Below are 22,559 nucleotides of genomic sequence, written 5' to 3' on the forward strand. Positions count from 1 at the left end.
GGTGGTGGGGCCAGGATTCCGGCATAGGCTCAGACTGTGTGAAGAGCCCACCTGCTTAACCAGCTGAGCAGTCTCCTTCCTGTCTTGGTCGGAGATGCCACCACCCTGTACTCAGTCATCTAGACCAAAACACTTAAGGCAACTCTAGGCTCCTCCCACCCTCTCCTCCCCAATTCCAGGAATCACTAGGTGCTATTGATTTTATCTTTGACGTTGCTCAAATCCATCTCCACCCCTGCACTGTCAATGCCACCACCTCCTAAATATCCTCCCGGCCTCCACCCCCACATCCACTCTGCACTGCTTCCAGAGCAGCCTGTTGGAAAACTAAGTCCATCTAGATCACTGCCCTTTAAACGCCTTCACAATAAACTTCAAGTCTCTTAGCACAGCATGCAGTTCTTCTCTTCTGATTTTTACCTGCCTCGCCTAATTCAGTGTTATCTTTTGACACTCCCCATGTCACATTTTGTGCTCCAGCTGCCTGCATCTGCATCTACCTGGCTCCAGCTCTGCTGCGCTGTTTCCTCTGCCTGGAATTGCAACCACCCTTCTCCACAACTCCACCTCCATTCCACCCTCCATCCATCAGCTCCTCCAGATGCTTACCTTCACCTCCCCTCCTCTGGACAGATGTAATCACTGCCTCTTCTGTGTTACTGCACCTATCACAGCTAGGTACAGCTCATACACTCTATTTTCTTATTCTATATGCCTACACCCTGAATGAGGGCAGGGGCTAATGTCTTATTCACCTCTGGGTTCACACTTGGCATGGTTCTGGTACACAGTAGGTGCCCAGTGTATGTTGTGCAGACTGATCTAAAAACAGAGCATTGCCTGTATTGTGGGTGGGAGTTACACCTGACTTCTGGCTCCATGCCTGGGTCCTGAGTGAAGCTACCCAATGTGGGGGTACTTGGCTGTAGGAAATGAACAGGGGATGGAAGGCAATAGAAATCCTTAAGATTTAAAGAGGAAAAAGTGCAGTTCCTTAAACTTCAGACCAGTTCTTGTTCACCTCCCCTAAAATGTTCTGTGGATAAAACTCTATTCCTTCGCTTTCCCCAGGGCAATGCAAAGTGTGGGCACAGTCACTCAGTCCTTGATTTTCCTTGTAGCCAGCAGGTTCTGAAACTCTATGGGTAATTACAGGACTGTGGGAACATTGCCTGGTAGGATTTTGTCACGAAGATTTTAACATTAGGAGAGCAGTATGTGTAGTATACTTAAGTCAGGGAGAGTGTGTGCTCTGTGTTCAAATCCTGAATCTGCCCTTTATAGCTTTTTGACCTTGAGTGAATTACTAAGTATCTCCAACTCTCAGCCTCCTCATGTAAAATGGAAATACAAACAAGCATCTATCCTGTAAAACTGTGGTCAGAAATAGAGGAGAGCCAATGTAAAGGGCCTAGACTGGCATGTACTAAGAATGCAAGCAAGGGACATTAGTTATTATTCAATCAGCCATGAGCCATAGAAGATAAGAAGTCAAAGTCAATCCATGAGCCATAGAAGATAAGAAGTCAAAGTCAATCCATGTTCTTCTGAAACAAAAACACAAATGCACAGGGGGCACCTGGATTTGAACCAGGGACCTCTTGATCTGCAGTCAAATGCTCTACCCCTGAGCTATACCCCCACACCAGTAAGCTTGCTTTTATAGTCTATCTCTCTCTCTCTGTCTCTCAACATTCTGATTCTAAAAACCTCCAGTGACTCAGGGGAGCTATAATTAGAATGTTGTCTGAAGGAAGTCTGGGCATTACAAGCTTTAGAAGAGGTTTATTATGAAAAAAGACAGGACTCCTGAGAACTTAGTTCTCAGGAGCCAAGAAACTCTTCTTAGACTGGCCAGTACCCAGAGCCTTATTCCTATCCACCATATCTCACAGAAGGCAAACCTCAGTTGCAAGTAAAAATAATCGGATTCTCCACAAATGGCAACATCACTATAATGTGGATGACTGGATTCCTGTCGAGTTTCTCTTAGCCAAGGCTCCTAGCAACTGAGATTCTTATTCCTCTTCATGACTTCACAGAATTGAGCTCATAACTGGCACTCCAGATATTTGTTGCATTAAATTGACTCTGGAAAAAAATATGTATAAATAACGATTTGTGTGAGATAGCTTTTCCAAGCCACAACTGTAAGATGATTTTAGTCACACAAAAACAGATGGTCAGTGAGTTACACTCTTGTGTAACATAACTTGCCTGAAATGTGGAACACTGTCGACTTTGAAAGGTTATTTGATGAAGAGAAACAAGACTCGAGATGAGAGTCTCTTAATCAACCAAGTAAATAATTTATCCTGGTCCTACCACCAAAGATTTATTTTCAACTTGTAAACACAAGCACAATTATAGCAACCTGTATTTCCTGACCTCATAAACATCTCCTCTCACCCTAATAAATTGTGCAGGTGCTTCTTATGTAAATCTTACATGTTTGAGTCTTTCTTCTGCCAATTTCCTAGGCCACTTACATTATTCAGGCATTTCCAACGGATCCTACATTTGGGATGATCATTTTGTGTCAGAGTTTTGGTTGGTTGGGAGCATAGAAGAGGCTCCCCTGCCTTAGGCTGGAACTGAATGCTAAGAAAAGAATCACAATGCATGTTTTGCTCGTTGTTCTTTCCTCATGCTGGCCATCAGTGGGAGTTGAGATTTTAACAGTAGCAGACGTACTGTGTGCTTCATATCAAAGAACTCCAGTGCTGGAAGGGTTTTAGAGATCATTATTTCATCCACTTCTTTTTGTACACTAAAAAACACAGGTTGAGAGAAGCCAAAGAGCCTTACTTAAAATCACAAGCATGTCAGTGGCAGGATGTGGACTAGGGTCCACTCTACTTAGAGCCCATTAGAGGTGGGGGTCCTTTGGAAGCTCCCACTGCCTGAAACAATACAAGTGTTCAAAAAAATGCTTGTGGGATAAATATCAGGCTGTAGTTGTATACAGGTTGACCAACCATCCTGGTTTGCTGGGGACTTACCCCGTTTTAGTACTAAATGTTCTACATCCAAGGAAAGCTTTCAGTTCCAGGAAATTCCTCAGAAAATTGGGTATTTTCTAAACATTATCACTTGTTTTTACCATTGTCACAGTTTCTATCATTTCCATATACCTCCTATAGTAGTATTTACTTAATATGTGTCTTGCGATCAACTTACTGCTTTTTTACTTAGCCTCATCCTGACCAAAAATATCCTTGAAATCATGCTAGTTGTATTTCTTTTTACTGTACATCAAAATAAATAGATAAAACTATTAAAGTATGTTAAAATTATATTTAACATGTTCCATTTACAACTTGCCATGTATGCTTCTCAACACTTTACTAATACTAATTCATTTAATCCTCAAGACAATCCAATGAGGGAGGAAATATTATCATCTTTACCTTACAAATGAGAAAACTGAGGCACAGTGAAGTTAAATAACTTGCCCAAGGTCACACAGCTAGCCAACTTGTCCATACGTCCCCAAAGTCATCCTGGAAACCCTCAGTGGTAACCATAGTTACTTATTAATTTAATATTTTAGCCTGACTGGGCCACTGGGTGTTCAGATATTTGGTTAAATGTTATTCTGGGTATCTGTGAAGGTGTTTCTGGATGAGATTAACATTTGAATGAGCAGACTGAGTAACGCAGATTGCCCTCCCTAATGTAGGTGAGTTTCCTCCAATCAAGTTGAAATCCAAATACAGCAAAAATGCTGAGTGAGAGGGGACTCCTCTGGCCTGACTGCTTTGAGCTGGGACATCAGTCTTTTCCAGCCTCTGGACTCAGAATGAAACATCAGCTTTTCTTGGGTCTCCAACCTGCTGACTTTCAGCCTGAAACTACCATCAGCAATCCTGGGTCTCCAGCTTGCTAACTAGAGATCTTGGGCTTTCTCAGCCTCTATAATCATATGAGCTAATTCCTCTTAATAAATGTCTTTCTATATGTATACATGTGTGTGTGTGTGCAAGCATATACCTATATACATATACATGTGTGTGTATATGCGTGTGTGTGTGTATATATGTATTTGTGTGTGTGTATGCGCACACACGTACGTATTTGGTTCTTTTTCTCTAGAGAACCCTGACTAATACACACAGAATACTTGGGAAGAATAGTCAGGTCTGCACTAGTTTTGAGGATCCTGTCCATATTTGTTGAGATGGTATAAACCCCATGAGGCCCAAAACAGCACCTGCCACAAGACAGGAGCCGAACTGATCTGCTCTTATATTCCTAACCCTCTGCCATCGTGAGGCCACATATATGAATTTGCTCTCAGTGCTCTCAAAACATAAGCAAAAGTAAAAGTTAATGTTTGTTTTCATTATAAGGTATATAAGTCAAACAATCTGGTCTGATTCCAAAGCTTAGCACTCAAAGATTTTCATCAGAGCCACAAAAAAGGAGGGGATTACAAAACAAAACATCTTGCAGAGATCTCAGAAAAATTGTGGCAATTATTCAAAATATGTTCAACCACAGAGTTTTAGAAACTGAAACCTCCTAATATTTCTAGATTCCATAACCCTATTTAATAATGGAAACTAGAATTTAAGTTTTTCAAAGCTTCTGCACAGCAAAAGAGACAATTAAAAAATGAAAAGGCAACTTACAGAATGGGATAAAATATTTCCAAACCACGTATCTGACAAGGGGTTAATATCCAAAATATGTAAGAACTCATACAATTCAATAGAAAAAAAAAACAAATAGTTCAATTAAAAAGTGGGCAAAGAACATAAATAGACATTTTCTCAAAGATGGCATACAAACAGTCATCAATTACATAAAAAAAGTTCTCAACATCATCAATCATCATAGAAATGCAAATCAAATGAAATATCACTTCACACCTGTTAGGGTGACTATTAGCAAAAAGACAAGAAATAACAAGTGTTAGCGAGGACATGAAGAAAACCTCAGGTTTCATATCCACAGGAAAAGAAATCAGTATCTCAAAGAGATATCTGCACCCTCATTTTTATTGAAGCATTATTCACAATAGCAAAGATATGGAAACAACCTAAGTGTCAGCAACAGATGAATGGATAAAGAAAGTATGTGTGTGTGTATATATAAAAAATATATATACACATACATATATATACTTATATGTATATACACTTATAAACATATATGTATATACTTATATATACACATATATACTTATATATAAATATGTATGTATATACTTATATATACACATATATACTTATATATAAATATATATGTATATACTTATATATACACATATATACTTATATATAAGTATATATGTATATACTTATATATACACATATTTATATACACACACATAAGCACAATGGAATATTATTCAGCTATTAAAAAGAAGGAAATCTTGCCATTTGTGATAACATGGATGCAACTTGAGAGCATCATGCTAAGTGAAAAAGTTGGACAGAGAAAGAGAAATACTATATGATCTCACTTATGTGAGGAATCTAAAAAACAGTCGAACTTATAGATGTGGAGTAGGATGGTGGTTGCTGGGTGCTTAGCGGTGGGAGAAATAGGGTGATATTGGTCAAATGGTTAAAAACTTTCCGTTATAGCATGAATAAGTTCTTTGGATCTAATGTACAACATTGTGTCTATAGGTAATAATAAATGCTGTATTATATACTTGAAATTTGCCTAGAAAGTAAATCTTAAAGGTTCTCACAATTTTTAAAAATGGTAACTATGTAAGGTAATGGAAGTGTTAACTAACTTGATTGTAATAATCATTGCACAATGTATATGTATATAAAATTATAACATTTTATATCTTAAATATACACAATTTTATTAGCCAATTATACCTGAATGAAGCCAGGAAAAAATTAAAATTTTCAGTAATTAGAAGGGTTTTCCCCTTATATCAAGATATTGCTCCTCAATTGAATTTTTTTCACTTTTTAATCCAAAGTTTACTCAACTGTAAAATGCAGATGTTGCAATTAGAAGATCTACTAAATTTTTTCTAATCCTGACAATTAATGGCTCACAAATTCAAATGTTACTTTCTCATGGAGGACCAAGTCAGAAAGTACAAGGATGGCCAAATAATGGCAGAACAAAATGATTAAACTGTGTGAGAGGTTTCAAATACAATCCTACATTAAGAAGAAAATATGTTCTTACCACGGACACAAGATTCACCCTCAACCTTACTACCTTAATTTTTCCCCATATTAGTTTGCACAAAATATTTGTTCTTATAAATGTCTATGTCCTATGAAAAGATGCTCAACATCCCTAATTATAAGTAAATGCAAATCAAAACCACAATGAGACATTGCCTCACACGTGTTACAATAACCACTATCAAAAGAACAAAATAACAAGGGTTGTTGAGGATGTGGAGAAATTGAAACTCTTGTGTACTGTTGGTGAGAATGTGTAATTATTATGGAAGATAACATGGAGGTTTCTCAAAAAATTAGAAATAAAATTACCATATGATCCAACAATTCTACTTCTAGGTATTATCCAAAAGAATTCAAAGCAGGATCTCAAAAGATAGTTGCAGATCTATGTTCATTGCAGCATTATTCACAGAGCCAAGAGGTGGAAGTCACCCAAATGTTCATCAACAGATTAATGAATAAAGAAAATGTGGAATATTACTCAGCCTTTAAAAATAAGGAAATTCTGTCCCATGCCTCATCATGGATGAACCTCAAGTTATGCCAAGTGAAATAAGCCAGTTGCAGAAGGATAAATATTGTAGAAGTCTAACCTATGAAGTATCTTAAGCAGTAAAAACCATAGAAACAGAAAGTAGAAATGTGGTTGCCAAAGGGCTAGGTGGTTGGGGAGGCAAAAATTAGTGTTTAGTTGGTATAGAGTTTCAATTTTCAATTTTGCAAGATAAAAGGTTCTAGAACTGTGTTGCACAATGATGTGAATGTACTTAATGCTCTTGAACTATACACTTAAAATGCCTAATATGGTAAATTTAATGCTATATAATGTTTTACCACAATAAAAAAAAAACTATGGTCTAATATTAGAAAGAATTTGTGTAATGAAGTAAACCATCTCAAGAAAGTAATAGCAAGCACAGGCACATGTTATCTCACTTGAGGATAAGCTGCTCTGCAACCTCTAACTTAGTGAACAGATGGTGCCTGATCCACAGACCAAGACAAACTCTTCCTTCAACTCAATCGCAAACTCAAACGCCTCTCTCTGCCCGCAACAGGGCATCCCACCACCTGGCATTCTTTATTTCCCTGATAGTCATGGTGTCCTTTAGCCCTTTTCATTATTCACTTAACACCTAATAATATTAACAGCTAATAATATTAGTCTATTTTCTGGTCTTGGAGAAGTAGCATCTGGATTTAGGCCTTGTGCCCAGATTTCCCACTCCGTTGGCACTGTGGTCTAGGGAAGTCTTTCAAGTTTTTGTTACGCCTTCAGCCAGGTGAGAGGTACATGTTAGTTTTATTTTATTTTTTTAAAGGAAAAAAAAAAAAAAGAATGTCCCAGTCAAAGGGCACCAAACTAAATTGTCATAGAAAAGTTGGCCAAATGATATATTTAGTCAATGCTTTGCAGTTTACCTCTCAAAAGCCTTCAGGGGAGACTGTCTGCTCTATTATAGCCTGGAGGTCATAAAATGTGTTACATTTTACTCTAAAATTCACTCTCAAACTAATTCTCTCTCTCTTCTCTCTTCCCCTTCCTCTTTCTTTCTCTCTCTCAAGTTGACCCAGATTTTCCCAGGGTTCAAGTTATTTTCTAAATGAAACAAAAACCCTTTTACAAGGTGCATTCAAGCTGCTCAGATTACTTTGTTCTAGTCCAGTGGTTACAATTTCAGGTAGAGATGTGCCTTGTTTTATGAGAAAGGTTTGTTCCTTAAAAGTTACTGTGTGACCACCATATCAGTGAGATCAGTGTGTCCCTCCATGAATGCTTCTGCTAATTTGTTTAATGAAATGTCTTTTTTTTTTTCTGATATACTCTCCCTCTCTAAGCTTTCCTAAGAATTTAAAAAAAAAATAGCAAGCTTACCAACCCTTTGGCTAGTGCACTGAATATAAGATTATTTGGAGAATAAGGAGAATAATTAAATTCATGGACGTAGTGGATTGTATGAAATCAACTTAGCTAAGCTGGAAATACATCTCCCAGAATTCCCTTCTCTGCATGGTTGTCTATCAGAGTTGCCCACAAGAAAATGTGCAGATGTGAAGGTGGAAGTGAGGCAACAGCATGTTTACAATGAGATAGAGGTGTAGAAGCAGGTGCTGTTGCAGTCTGCCCGTAATCACTGATCTTGTGGCTCACTTTGTCCATCAGGGCAGCTGCAGGCCCATAGTTCCTCCACTTCCTACTGGATCTCCTCTTTAGCTTCTCTGAATCCTGGGCCAAGTTTGTGAGCAGCTTTGGGGTGAAATGAGCCAGCCATTCTGCAAATCCCAACATTGTTGGAGTTGGAGGTTTGGAAGCATTGAGAGACTGATGTGGGTTCCAATTCATCCTTTCTCTCCCCCACTTCATATTGATCTTCCTTTCCAGACTTCTGGCCTTGCCGACTTCAAGCCCAGCACTAGACACAGAAGCAACAGACTTACCTATACTCTCACCACGTTCCCACAATTGTGTGAGATCTCATCCCTATAATAAATGTTATATCACTTATATGGTTCTTCTTCTCTGATTGAATTATAATTCCTTGGAAGTAAGTCAAAAAATAACATGCAAGACTGAAATTCTTTGATTTGACCAAATCTTACTTGTAATGGCTTTCACTTCATTAAATGGCTGAAGAGGAGAGTAGTGGCATCCAGACTTGACTTCTCACCTTCTCTGGAGCCTCACTGTGTGCAGGGACCAGGAGGACAACTTCTAGCCTCCCTCAGGGATCTCTCCTCACAATTTCACCCTTAAGCCTGTCTCTATTCTACTCCTTCTGTCCCCCTGTATTCACCACTGTCCAGCCATGAGCCTGCTGGTTCGTGTGTGTTTAGAGCCACTTCATATCTAAAATCAGATCTGTGTGTATCAAATCATAATTTTTATTGCAAATATATAGTTTTTTCCTTTCTCATTAAATTATTAATTAGCAGTGACTCTGAAAACATCAGCTCTAAGAATTGCTCCTTTATGGGCTGGGTGCGGTGGCTCACACCTGTAATACCAGCAATTTGGGAGGCTGAAGTGGGTGGATCACCTGAGGTCGGGAGTTCAAGACCAGCCTGGCCAACATGGAGAAACCCAATCTCTAGTAAAAATACAAAATTAGCTGGGTGTGGTGGTGCATGCCTGTAGTCCCAGCTACTTGGGAGACTAAGGCAAGAGAATTGCTTGAACCCGGGAGGTGGAGGTTGCAGTGAGCCGAGATTGCACCATTGCACTCCAGCCTGGGCAAGAAGAATGAAACTCCACCTTAAAAAAAAAAAAAGAATTGCTCCTTTATGGTATACAGGAAAGAACATTGGGCTATGAAGTCAACATCAACACTGATCAATCAGTCTGACCTTTGGGCAAGCCCCTGAATCCCTCTGGATCCTCCAGCCTTCAGCTGCAGAGAGAAGAAGCTGGAGTTGATGATCTCTCAAGACTCCTCCAACTTCAAACATTCCATTCTAAATAAATGAGTTGCTTTACCTTTAAAGAAGTTGGAAGTAAGTATTTCCAGAAGCAAATACTTAGACTGTTATGCATGTTCAAAGACATACCAAACATAGACACAGCTGTATGAAAGTATGTTCTGGAATGAAGCTTAGAGCACATTTAATATTCAATCATTGTTACTAAATTAATTCTAAGTCTTAGCACACTTATTTATATAGTTTTTGATCCTTTATTTTTGTTTTGATAACCTTTTTAGATGTATACTGTCTCAATCCCATTTGGAAGTAAGCGAAATACATACCATAAGGAAATAATTAAAATATTCTAGCAGCTCTGAAGGAAAACTACCTCAATTTAAAACTCCTTGATCATATCACCTAGGAACAGCAGGTTAATGTATTATATTAATGTTGCTGAAAGCAATTCAGCTCTCAAAGGGCCCTGATTTACTTCTAGGAAGTGAATTTGGCTTGAGGAAAAAAAAGAACTATGCATATCTTTTGTCAATTTGACCAAGCTCCCATGGACTGAAATAGCTTTAATCTTTTCCTTACAGGGAAACTCCCTTATTTATCTGGGTCCTCTACCCTACCTGAGCTAAAGAATACCTAAGCCCAGTCCCTCATTTTGTGTAAGGGGCCTGAGACATTAATGTCTGTCTACTCCCCACTATAGGAACCAGGTCTATATGTTTCATTATCACCAGTCTCTATGCCCAGGGACTGCCAGATCCCTGCTCCAGAACCAAACCCAAGGTCCAGAGTTCTGCTCCCTATGAACAAGTGAGCCAGGTACTAGCTTCCTCTCTTCTCAAATCTCCTAGAATTACCTGAGTCCATTTCTCAAGGACAAGGAAGAGTAACTCAGAGCCTAGAGGGCAGAGACTAGAGCCATGGGAGATCATTCTCAGATAGTAAGTATAATAGCAAACTAAGCCCTAATAAAGGAATTAGCCACATGTGCCTTGGGGATTTCAGAATTGCTGTGAACCAGTGTCTGCTGTGTGCCTCCTATTTTCTCTCTTTCTGAATGGGAGTATCTACTGCAGTTATCCTATTCCTGTTCCACCACCATAGGACAGATCATCAGTCTCTTTAATTTACAGGTTTTCAGACTGAGAAGGATGGTACTCAAGAAGATGGACTTGAGGAACCACGCTGCAGGAGCCTCAATTGCATGTGGACCTTGAGTCTGAGCCTGATTTAATAATGGAATAAGATTTTTCTAGAGTCTTTGGTGAAGTGAATATACTTTGCATGTGGGAGGAAAGTAAACAATTGTGGTCATAAGACAGATTGTGTTTTAACATATGACCCCAATTTCTTTAATGTGTTTCTCATTGAATGTTTCCTCCATTTAATTCAGGCCAGCGGCTCGGGACTTCTACACCAACAGGCTATGACAAAAGTAATGCTGTGTGACTTCTGAGGCTAGGTCTGAAAAGGACGTGCAGCTTCTACCTCCTTCTCCTGGGATCCTTGCTCTTGGATCCCAGCCACCATGCTATGAGGAAGTCCAAGCTGCCACATGGAAAAGCTGAACACCTGAGGCTGATGTCCCACTATCACCAGTCTCTATGTAGGTATTCAGACCAACAGCCCCAACTAAGGTCCAACAAGATATGTGAGTGAACAAGTCTTTAGATCATTCCAGCCCTAGCTGGAACTATCTGCCTGTATTTCCCATCATTGCTGTACTTGTTGGGGCATTCTACCATCTCATGCCTCAACCAGGATGAGAGATTGCAGTGCCCTTGGGTCCTGTTCCTTTCTGTCTTGCTGACTATCCCTCACCACCATCAAACACCCAAACCTGTCCTTCCTCTCACCTGCTTTGATTTGCTCTGATAAACTGCACTGCCTTATAGCTGAATCTCAAAACAGTACAAACACAATGGTGCATAACATGACTATAATTCGGCAGTAAATAAGGAGAATGAAGTCATAGTCTAATACTTGACACTTAGCATTATAATCTGTTGAGATGAGCCTGAGACTTCTGATTTTTTGTTTTGGCACCTAAATCTAGCAAATTGCACTACATCTCCATCTCCACATTGGTATGGTACAAGGACCAATGATCAATGGATGACAAGCTTTTACAAATCTCCAGCTTCACTTGGTAGAACCCCAAACCAGATACAATTGCCTCAGACCCCTCTCCAGGCAATCCAGGATTCCCTATCAGGAGGGGAGTGCAGCAAGCAACAACTTCCTGGTCAGTAGCTACCACTCCTCCTACACACTCAGTCTCCTTTGGACCTGAAATCTCAAGCCTTCAAAGAAGTGAGATGTTCTGCTTCTCCCAAAATGCCATCTGGCACACAGCCCCTAAGCCTCTGCTCTCTACTTCCTTCTGCCAGGCAACGCCATCAACACTCTTCTCACTGAAAGGCCATGTGTTACATGGTGCTACAATAATCCTCAAGATACTGAAAGTAATGCCAAGTGAAAGACCAAGGGGGTGGGCGGAGGGCTAATGGGCTGGATGAAATAGCCACTTGATTGCTAGTTCATACAAGATGTGGCAGCAACTCCTTTTCTGGCTTGAGATCTTGGATGTCACATCTTAGAATCAGGTGGCAAAGCATCTGTGAAGGGCAATGTGGCATCCCAGGCAGTGGGTAGTGAGATCAGGAAGAAAAAATGGAAATCAACAGATGGTGGATCCTACAGCTGAGAACCGATTCTTCAATTTGACATGGTTAGAATAAACATTTTAAATGGAGCTTGGTAAAGATCGGGTTATTTTACCATTGACCAAGCTCTTGGCCTCTAGAGGGTCTTAAATTTTTATTTCCTTTGCTTTCATGAAAGTTTCTTTGCTTTCCAGGAACTTCAGGGGGAAAAGGTTAAGTAATGGAGGGAGGGAAGAGAGAGGGGTTAGCAGATCAAACCCAGGACTTAAAAGTCCCAGATCTAAACCTTGAAATCCCCAGATATTTTATGTTATAAAAAGATGTCCCACTTTCAGAATCCAGTTCTGTAAATAGTTTTCAGAAGTCAGGGGACTTGCAAAGATTTAATTTGCCTGACAAAAATTTTCATTGGCATTTTCTATATTTCCTAGTGCCACCCTCTATGATTTTCAATCCCTAAACATCTAAATTAATGTGGACATCTGCTTCTAGCAAATATAGTCAGAGCTGCCCTGCCACTGCCAATTTGCAATCAAAAACCATAGGAATAAAAGGAAGAAGAAGTTAAACAGAACAACTCAGCCCAGCTTCCTGGAACTAGGGCCTTTTGTAACTTGCTCCCCTCCTCCTACCCCGTATCCTGCCCCCTCTCACCATGTCCCAATCTAATGTCGTAATTCAACTGCCAAATATGCGTAATAGGAAACATAAACCACAATCGCATTTGTTCTATAATCATTCAAACATCACCAAGTTTTTGTCAGGACAGAAAATGAAAACTATGTGAATAAATACCACATTCAAGGAATCTGTACACCCCCAGCCATTTAAGCCACAAGCTTATAATGAGGAGAATCTCACACTTTCTGGAAAGGTTGGCACTTTGCTCCTGGCCTGATGGTCATTATGTCTCCCTGACTTGGCTCCGGCTCCAGGCCAGCACTGTCCAGTGGCCATGGAATGTGGACTATGAATGCAAGCTACCTATGCCATCTTAAATTTCCTAGCAGCCACAGTCAAAGAGGAAAAAGAAACAGACTACATTAATCTTAATAATACTTTTCGGTTTTGTGTTTTTTTTTTCAATTTGAGAGCAGGTACTGTTTATTAATGGACAAGATTAGAAAAAATAATCGTGGTAGGCACGTTTATTCTTCTAATAGGCCTATGGATCTGGTCTTCCCTGTTGTCAGCATCTCCACCTTCTACAAAATTGGTGGTCTTTTTCTTCATTCCACCTTGTTGAGAGGATAATTTGAAGGTCCACAGGAAGTTATTTTTTCCAACAGTATAGATCTCATGAATCAGATCCTCTATGTAGATGATGCCATATTAACCAAGAGATAGAGCAATCAAAGTATTATCTGTCGGAGCAAGTAGCTTCTTATTGATTTTGCTATAGCCACATTTGTAGATTAGTTTATTTACTGACTTCTGATTTGGGTATGCCCAGGCAATATATGGTTCTACAAACCTCAGCATGCTATTGAATCCCTGCTGAGCTTCACAAAGTTTCTATTGAAGATTTGACGAAGGCGAAGAAGTTGCAACACCTTTCAGACCTTTGGGCTCACCCAGTTGATAACCTCTGATCCTGAAGACAAACGCCAGTTTGGGTTCTGCAGGTATACAGAAGTTGCCAGCTTTTCTTGCCATCCTCGCCATTCGAATTTCAGTTCTGTACATCTGCCTATATTCCTTGTGATAGTGCTTTGCTTTTTCAGAGATAAGCTTCCTCCTTGCCTTTTGAAGCATCTTTTGGGCAAACTTATTTCTCAGGTGCTTGATCTTCAGCGCTGCGAAATTCCTTCACTTTTTCTTAAGGGATTCTGGCACAGCAGGAACCTTCTTCTTCCCTTCGACACCCTCCATGGTTCCAGCCGGAAAAGAGAGTTGATAATACTTTTTAACCCAGTACCTCCAAAATCATTTCAGCATATAACCTATTTGTTAAAAAAACATTGAAACATCTTATAGTCTCTTTCACACAAATTCTTCAAAACTCAGTATTTACACAATTCAGACGAGTCCCATTTTAGGTCCTCGATAGGTGGCTAGTGACTAGCTTAATAGATAGCACAGGTGTGTGCAGATAAGCCTGTCCTTATTTATACGGCAAAATGTGTTCCTTTCTGAAAGAAAATGCCCCTCCTGAGTCAGGCAACTGGAAATGGTAATTCCTTTTCCTTAAATAAGCTTACCAGATAAAACACAAAACACCTACTTAAATTTGAATTTCCGATAAATAACAGATTATTTTTAGTATAACTATGTCCTAGTATTGCATGGAACATACTTATGCTATAAAAATTCCTCAATGTTTATCTGAAATCCAAATTTAACTGGGCTTCCGGTATTTTTATTTGGTAAATCTAGCAACCTCACCTGAATTCAACTCAAGTAAGAAATGGAGGGGGAGGAATAAAATATGGCAGTGGCTGAAGGCAGCAGCAGATGATGGTGCACCAGGAAGTCAGAGGCAGGCCTGCCGGGACAGCCACTATAAGAACCACCATCATTAAGGGTGAGTAATGGAAGCACCTGGGAAAGCACAAGGCTGAGCAGCAGGGGTCGCCGCCTCTCTGGAGCCTGTGCCTGTGCGCCTTGTTTTCTCTTTCTCTTTCCATGAATTTTACAAAGATACCTGCACATCCTGTAAGGATACACATTTTGCAAGACCTTAGTCTTAACATGGCATCTGCAGCTTTAAATTTTGCTATGGATTTTCCATGCTAATAAAAAAAAAAAAAATTAGGGGCTGGGCGCGGTGGCTCCCGCCTGTAATCCCAGCACTGTGGGAGGGCAAGGTGGGCAGATCACAAGGTCAGGAGTTTGAGACCAGCCTGGCCAACATGGTCAAACCCTATCTCTACTAAAAATATTACAAAAATTAGCCAGGTGTGGTGGCACATGCCTGTAATCTCAGCTACTCGGGAGGCTGAAATAGGAGAATTGCTTGAACTCAGGAGGCAAAGGCTGCAGTGAGCCAAGATGGCACCACTGCACTCCAGCCTGGGCATCAGAGCAAGACTCCATCTCAAAAAAAAGAAAAGAAACATATATATTAATCAGAGCTCATGCCATGGGTGAAGAGATAGAAGTATTGAGTTTTTTCCTTCACTAGGTATTCTTTTGTGTGCTCCAAGTGAGAGGCGGGAGGCACACTCAAAACATTTTCCTAAATTCCTAAAAATTCCAAAACAGTAACCTAGTTAGAGCTAAGGGGCATAAGGATTACAGAACTTTTGAGAAAACATTTTCTTCAGGTGGCTAATGCTCTCAGCTAAGATCCAGACAGTCTGATGCAGTAGGTCAGGGATGGGGCCTGAGAATTTGCAATTCTAACAATTTCCCAGGTGATGCTAATACTGCCGGTCCAGGAAACATGCTTTGAAAACCACTGTTTTAGATTATGAGAGTGTTTCCATAGGGATATAAATAGCACTTCTTGAGACTTTTTGTTTTGTTCTATAGTTAGAGTTTCCTCAAACTAAAATCTCAGAGAAGATAAACTGCTTCAGCAGTGATCCTGTGGGCCAGTGGCCTCTGTTATTGCTGTTGATCACGCAGGTGAAGGATGCAGGTTTTCACATTATGAGTCAGATGGCTTATTTGCAACACTGCAGGCTGGAGAAAGAAGTGACTCAAAGGTGATCCGTTGAGAACAGGTATCCCAAGCTAGACTCTTCCCACTTCCTGGTCACCTTTTCCCCCTCCACCCTTCATCCATTGTGCTTCCTCCTCATCAGCCCTGAATTTCCCCAGTCTATCCATCTACCTCAGCCTCCAGCCAATCCTATGCAGAGTCACGGGAGGGTGAACGTAGCCAAACCTCAAGGCTACCATCACCCAGAAAGTTTTTTGCCTAGCCAGCTCAGTAGTAGTTAGGAGGCCCACTTGGTAACAATGTTTTCGAGTCCCCAGAATGACTAGACAGTTACTTTCCTGTCCTGGAGGAGAGAGCTCAGACATATTGGTCCCAGGCAAATGAGGAAGATGAAACTATGTATCAGGGCAATAACAATGAGCCGCCATGAGATTTTCAGCATTTACAAAAGGCACTCTTCTGTTTAACCTTTTCTGACTCAATACCTTATCTCTAGGCACCTTCCATCAGCCTTCCTTTCCAGCAGGCTTCTGGGAGAGACATTGTTCTCCTCCCTCTTTTATGGATTTCCTTTTAGAGTTCTCTCCAAGACTTTCCTTTCCCCAGGCCCCCCTTGCCCATGCCATCCATCCAATAAGGACCAAACACTACCCATTTAAGGACTTTATCACCAAATTAGAGTTACAAAGAATGCCCAGATCAAACATAAGGAAGCCCCAGAGATTCAAAACACCTTACCACATTCTCCTAGACTTTGTCTCTCTTCTATTCCAAGAAGCCCAGTTACCCTTTCTCCTCTCTTCTATCTCCAAGGATAGAGAACATCAGCCGCACCAGCCATCTTGTGCCCTGCTTGCTGAGAGGAGCTCTTCTTCCATGAAGATCCCTTGATGCAGAGCCCTTCATTTTGGCAAGAAAGAAAGTTTAGGGCAGATCAATAATGGTGACCTAGGAGGATATTGAGCTTCCCCTTTATCTCGAGTGAAAAACATTCCTGAGAGGAACTTAAAAAGGATCTTCGAGAACTAATGGAGAGGCAGCATGCTGGCTACAACAAAGACCTGATTTTCACTAAGTGCTTAGAATTTCACCCAGAGCTGTGGCTAGACAAACCCTAGCCTTGTTCCCAATTTATAGAAATAAACAAATTATTGTTAATAAACCTATGTTGCAAATTAAATAAATCTTAAAGTGCAAGCAATTATTTCTCTCTTACTATTCTTAATGGGGTCAGCTCATTTCCACATGTAATAACCAATGTCTGGAACCCATTTACCATTTGCTTTAGATGAAAATTTCTCTGGAAATCAAAACTAATATTCACTTTGCATTTTCTTTCTCTTTTTTTGAAAGGGAAGTGACCAGGAAGTCTTCATATGTTCTGACTTCTTTCTTTCCCATTTCATTGTTCTAATAAACTAGTATTTCTCCAACTGTGGTCAGTGGGGCCACTTTCATAAGAAATGCCTGGGATGGTTGTTAAAAATGCAAATTATTGGCCTCATCCCAAACATACTCAAGTGGAGTGAGGACTTGCCCAGAAAATCTCTTTTAACAAGCTCCTTAGGTAATTCTTCACTGCAATAAGTACTGTTTATATTTACCCTGCAAGAGTTTTAAAGGCACCAATGTCCCTAGAAGGCCGGGGTTTGACAAAACTACCCCCACTCTGGAGCTCCAGTTACTCTGCTGGTTTAATTATGGCAAAAAGCACAAATGTTACTCTAGATGGGACTCAACGTTGGGTCAAATAGTGTTTCTTTGTTTTTTCCTGCTGTACTTTGCCCTTTATTACTTCTTCCCCACTTCCCTGTCTTAGCATGCCATTATCTGCAATTCATTTCATACTTATTATTCATAATTCAAACTTCATACAATGATTTCTATGATTCTATGACACTGTGATTCTATGACATTAACTCAGCTGACATTTCTAATCCTGACATCCTAACTCATCCTCCAGGTTAACAACATCAGTGCTTGCAGTACAGCTCACCCCTTTTCCTTAAGCCTGGAAACCACCTCGTTTATTCCCGAGCTAAATTGATCCTTGTGAGTAAACCATCCTAGGTCTTCATTTCTCCAATTACATTGCCATATTGCCCTTTCCCACACATACTTGAAATACCAACATCCACCTTCAAGGTAGAAATGGCTTATTAAGCCTTCCTTTGTACTGATCACATACTATAAACACATTTCAATTATTATAACTATCTCACTGTAATGTAATATTTGTTTACCTCTTTGTTTACCCTACTAGATCTAAACTACTCCTAAGCAGGCATTCGATTAATTACTCTGCTATCTCCAATATTTAGCCTAGTATCTGGTCACAAAGTGGGCATTTAATATTAACATTGGGCTAAACTACTCTCCAACTTTTATGGGCAAAGATGCTATATCATTTAATGCTGCCCCATAAAATGCTGACTTGTTATGCCACTATTTATTTTCATAAATGTTATGACTGTATATATGGAATACATACAATAATGTTTACTATATACAGTACATCTGAGCAGTGAATTTAATATATGTTTTTCTTATGACCAGACTGCTGGTAGAGTCTAAAGCAACACTGTCTCCTAGAGTTCTCATTAATGATGGTAATATTCTATGTCTACACTGTCCAGTATGGTAGCTATTACTTACATAGAGCTAATGAACTCTTAAAATATGTCTGAGGAAGTGAATTTGTAACATTATTTTATTTTCATTGATATCACTGTAAACAGCCACATGTGGCTATGATATTTTAATGCTCTCATCCGGAAAGTACTAATGAACTCAACTGTGCTTCCTTCACTGTGGACAGAGCCTGGAAATCTAGTGTTTGCGCAGCAGTGGTATTCCCGGAGCGGCAGCAGATGGGAACAGTCAGCTGAGGTACAGAGAAGAATTCTATCACTGACATCACTTAGAATTGCTGGTGCTCAATAATAACAAAGCTGATCAATTTTTTGTCTTATTACTGTTTTTAAGCTCTTTACAGACAATGCGCCCACTCATTGCCTGCACCCACAGGGAACTGCTCCCTCCAACTGCTCCCTCCAAAACCTTTGTTACACCACTATCTTTGGTCACTTTGTCTCTTCCTGCCCTCATGCTCTGTTCCAGTGAAGGTTTTTGACTCCTGATGGATAACAAAAAGTTTGCAAGTAATTGTGCTGAAAGTGACTCAAAAGTGGCGAGGAAGATTATCACACTGAGTATTAAAACACAAATTTTAAAGCAGTTCAAGATGCCTTCAGAGAAACGGCAGAGAAAACAGGGTGCCTGTCAAAAGTAGTCAGGGCATTACCACTGCAGCTTGGGAAGAATGACCAAAATTGAGGGAATCATAGCCTTAAAAACTTTGGCCTGAGGCATCTCCTAACTTTAGGAGATTTTAAAAGAATTCAAGGGCCAGGCATGGTGGCTCATGCCTGTAATCCCAGCACTTTGGGAGGCTGAGGCAGGCAGATCACAAGGTCAGGAGTTCAAGACCAGCCTGGCCAAGATGGTGAAACCCTGTCTCTACTAAAAATACAAAAAAAATTAGCTGGGCATGGTGGCACATGCCTGTAATCCCAGCTACTCAGCAGGCTGAGGTAGGAGAATTGCTTGAACCCGGGAGGCAGAGGTTGCAGTGACCAACTCCAGCCTGGGCAACAGAGCGAGATTTCATCTCCAAAAAAAAAAAAAAAAAAAGAATTTAGGGTAGTTACAAGATCAACTACAGAAAAGCACCTTCAGAGAGGTTATGTTCTGCTAACACTACCTCTTGCTCATTTTGCTCATTTGGTTGGTCTCCCAGTTCCAGGAATTCATCCCCTGCCTAAACAAGGAATGCCTATAATTCTCTATCAACCAGCTACCTAAACCCTGAACACCGATCTGGAAATGATAAACTATAAAAAATTAAATCCAATGTAGAGAAGCAATGGATATTGCCGGCTGGGTGGAAATTCAGTAGTAATATGGGTCTCATCTTCTACAGCCTGTGTGCTTACAAATTGGCCTAGAACATAAGGCACTTTTTAATGTATAAGTCTATTTGTTCCCATGCAAATGAATTCATTATATATTTAAGTGAGAAAAGCTTACAATATAGCACGTGCAATATAATCCTGATGTGTATGTGTGTATGTATGTGTGGTAGCCACTAACTACATAGCATATCTGCATATGTGGTACACATGGTGCGTGTGCAAATATGTACTGTCTATACACAATCAGTGAACAAGATACAGAGGATGGTAGAGAAAGTAACCAAAAAGTAGCAGTGAATATGTCCATATAGTAAAATAACAAGTAGTTTATTCCCAAATTCTACAATAAATGCAATCAAATAAGAAATTTTCTTGAAAAGCATAGAGCAAATAAGAAAAATTATTTTTAAATGTCAGTATATTCAAATCTGTTCGTTATTAAATATATCTTGTAGGTTACCACTTTATCTGACAGCTCTCAAATTCTCAGATTTAGGTACTAGTGTTTTGTTTGTTTGGCGTGATTTGGTTTGATTTGTAGAATTCACTCATACCTCCCTGCCATGTACAGCTAAAAGTGGTTTCCCTTGGCCAGTATAAGAATTTATGCTCAGTTTTCTCCTAAACAGCTTTTGGTCAATAATCGTTTGCCTAATGATGTCAGTAAAGTCGTGGATTGGGTGCATTTCCTCTTTACACAACTGCTGTGGAATATTGCACTTTATTTAGGATTATCTGAAACCATGGTTCTCAAACCTTTTTGAACTCAAGGACAAGACAAAGTCTCCATAGACACCTGCCTCATCTGTTTCTGCTCATCACTTTTAGAAACTGGACACTTGGCATTGCTTTCATGTAGACACCAATAAGGTTACATGAAATACATTATTATTTTATCCACCAAACCAAAACATAGATACTGTCATAATACTAAATGCGATAGAGAGCTGCCTAAGATGGCCAGCTCAATGAATCTTGGGCATCACCCAGACACCACTGAAAATTCTGATACTCTGGAGAGCGCCTGCGTTACAGGAGGGATGGATGGTAAAACCAGATACAGCCTATGCTGTAGATTGAGATCTAATGCAAATAAAAACAGACCTTTGAATTTTAAATTAGATATAAAGTTGTTTCACCATATGAGCAATTCTAAGGCAATTAGAAACTGAGGCTGCCTGGTTGGATGGTTGGACTCGCGCAACAAAATAACTTTGACAAACTAGAGCTCTGAATGAGGTAATTCTGGACATCTGGGTTGCGCTGCCAGCTCCTCCACTGATTGGCTGTTAGCTTTGGGCAAGCTAGTCTCTGTCTGCGCTTTCCCTTCCTTAGCTAAAATGTAGCCATTACTGCCTAACTTTCAGATTTCTTGTGAATATCAAATGAGTGTACGTGAAAGTAGAAATATAAGTTATTATGTTCAATGTTTATATTTCTTCATTCATTCTCACAGAATTTGGGAAGGGAGGAGAACTGAACAGGTATGCTCTGTCAGCCATCTTGAACAGGCAGATTCGTTGTTAATATTATTATCGACACGTAAGAAAAAATTTTGTGAAAAATGAGAGCTACCTATTCAGGCTTTTCCTGAGATGTAAATTATAGCTTGAGAGTCTTTTGAATCACCTACTGATTTGCCACTGCTAATCTGCTCAAAGTAAGCCTTCTAAACGCAATAAGGAATTGGCTCTAGACATCTTCCTAAAGGAAGAGATCAGGGGAAGATGGGGTGATGGACAGATGGAGCAAATGAAGGGAGGGGGAAACTGAGGAACAGCTTATCTGCAGGATAAAAATAGAAGAGAACAAGGCTCAGGGCTCCTGAAGAGCCAGCCAAGAAGGACAACCCAGACAACAGACAAGGAAATCAGGACAAAAACGTCTACTACTTTAGTATTTGGGTTAGCCCTTGTCTATTTCCCAGGAAAAACGAGCAGTACAAACCTTCAGTTACTATTGAAATAAATATAACTGAATTTAAATGTTTAGGTTTAAAACCTTAATTTACTACTAAAATAAAAGCAATGACAAAAACCTTTGTTCTCAAAGCAGCAGAGAGCTGAGGGGTGCTGTTCAGCTCCACCAAGAGGAAGTCAGAGACAAGAAGTGTCTCCTAGCATGCAGAAAGGGGTAAACAGGACACCAGCATGCAGTGTGGGAGAGAAAAGAGTGTGAGAGTAATCCAGATTCAAATCCAGACCGTGCCACTTCCACATTATGAGATTTGGGGGTGTAGATACTGAAATTCTCCAAGTCTTCACTCTATCACTGGCAAAAAAAAAAAAAAAAAAAAAGAAAGGTAGCAATTATAACACTGTTATGGGCTGAATTGTGTCCCCCCAAAATTCTTGTATTAAGGTCCTAACCCTCAGTACCTCTGAATGTGGCCTTTACAGAGGTAATTAAGATGAAATGAGATCATTGAGGTGGGCCCTAATCTAATAGGACTGGTGTCCTTATAAGAAAAAGAGATTAGAACACAGAAACACATAGAGGGAAGATCATGTGAAGACAGATGGGGAAAATGGCCATTTACAAGCCATGGAGAAACGACTTCAGAAGAAACCAATCCCACTGATAGCTTGATCTTGAACTTCCAGCCTCCAGAACTGTGAGGAAATAAATTTCTGTTGCTGAAGCCACCCAGTCTGTGGTACTTTGTTATGGCAGCCCCAGCACTCTAATATCAATACCAATGTTACAGAGGGTTTGTGAGGATTAAATG

General features: G+C 39.9%; 1 non-coding gene across 1 annotated transcript; it reads right to left on the reverse strand.

Moving 5' to 3' along the window:
- Positions 1-1,570: 1,570 nt before the first annotated feature.
- On the reverse strand, positions 1,571-1,642 carry TRNAC-GCA (transfer RNA cysteine (anticodon GCA)). The gene has a single exon. It is a non-coding gene; the product is annotated as a tRNA-Cys (tRNA).
- Between the last annotated feature and the right edge of the window lie 20,917 nt (positions 1,643-22,559).

This window comes from Macaca nemestrina, chromosome 2, assembly GCF_043159975.1.
Source record: "Macaca nemestrina isolate mMacNem1 chromosome 2, mMacNem.hap1, whole genome shotgun sequence".
Classification (NCBI taxonomy): domain Eukaryota; kingdom Metazoa; phylum Chordata; class Mammalia; order Primates; family Cercopithecidae; genus Macaca; species Macaca nemestrina.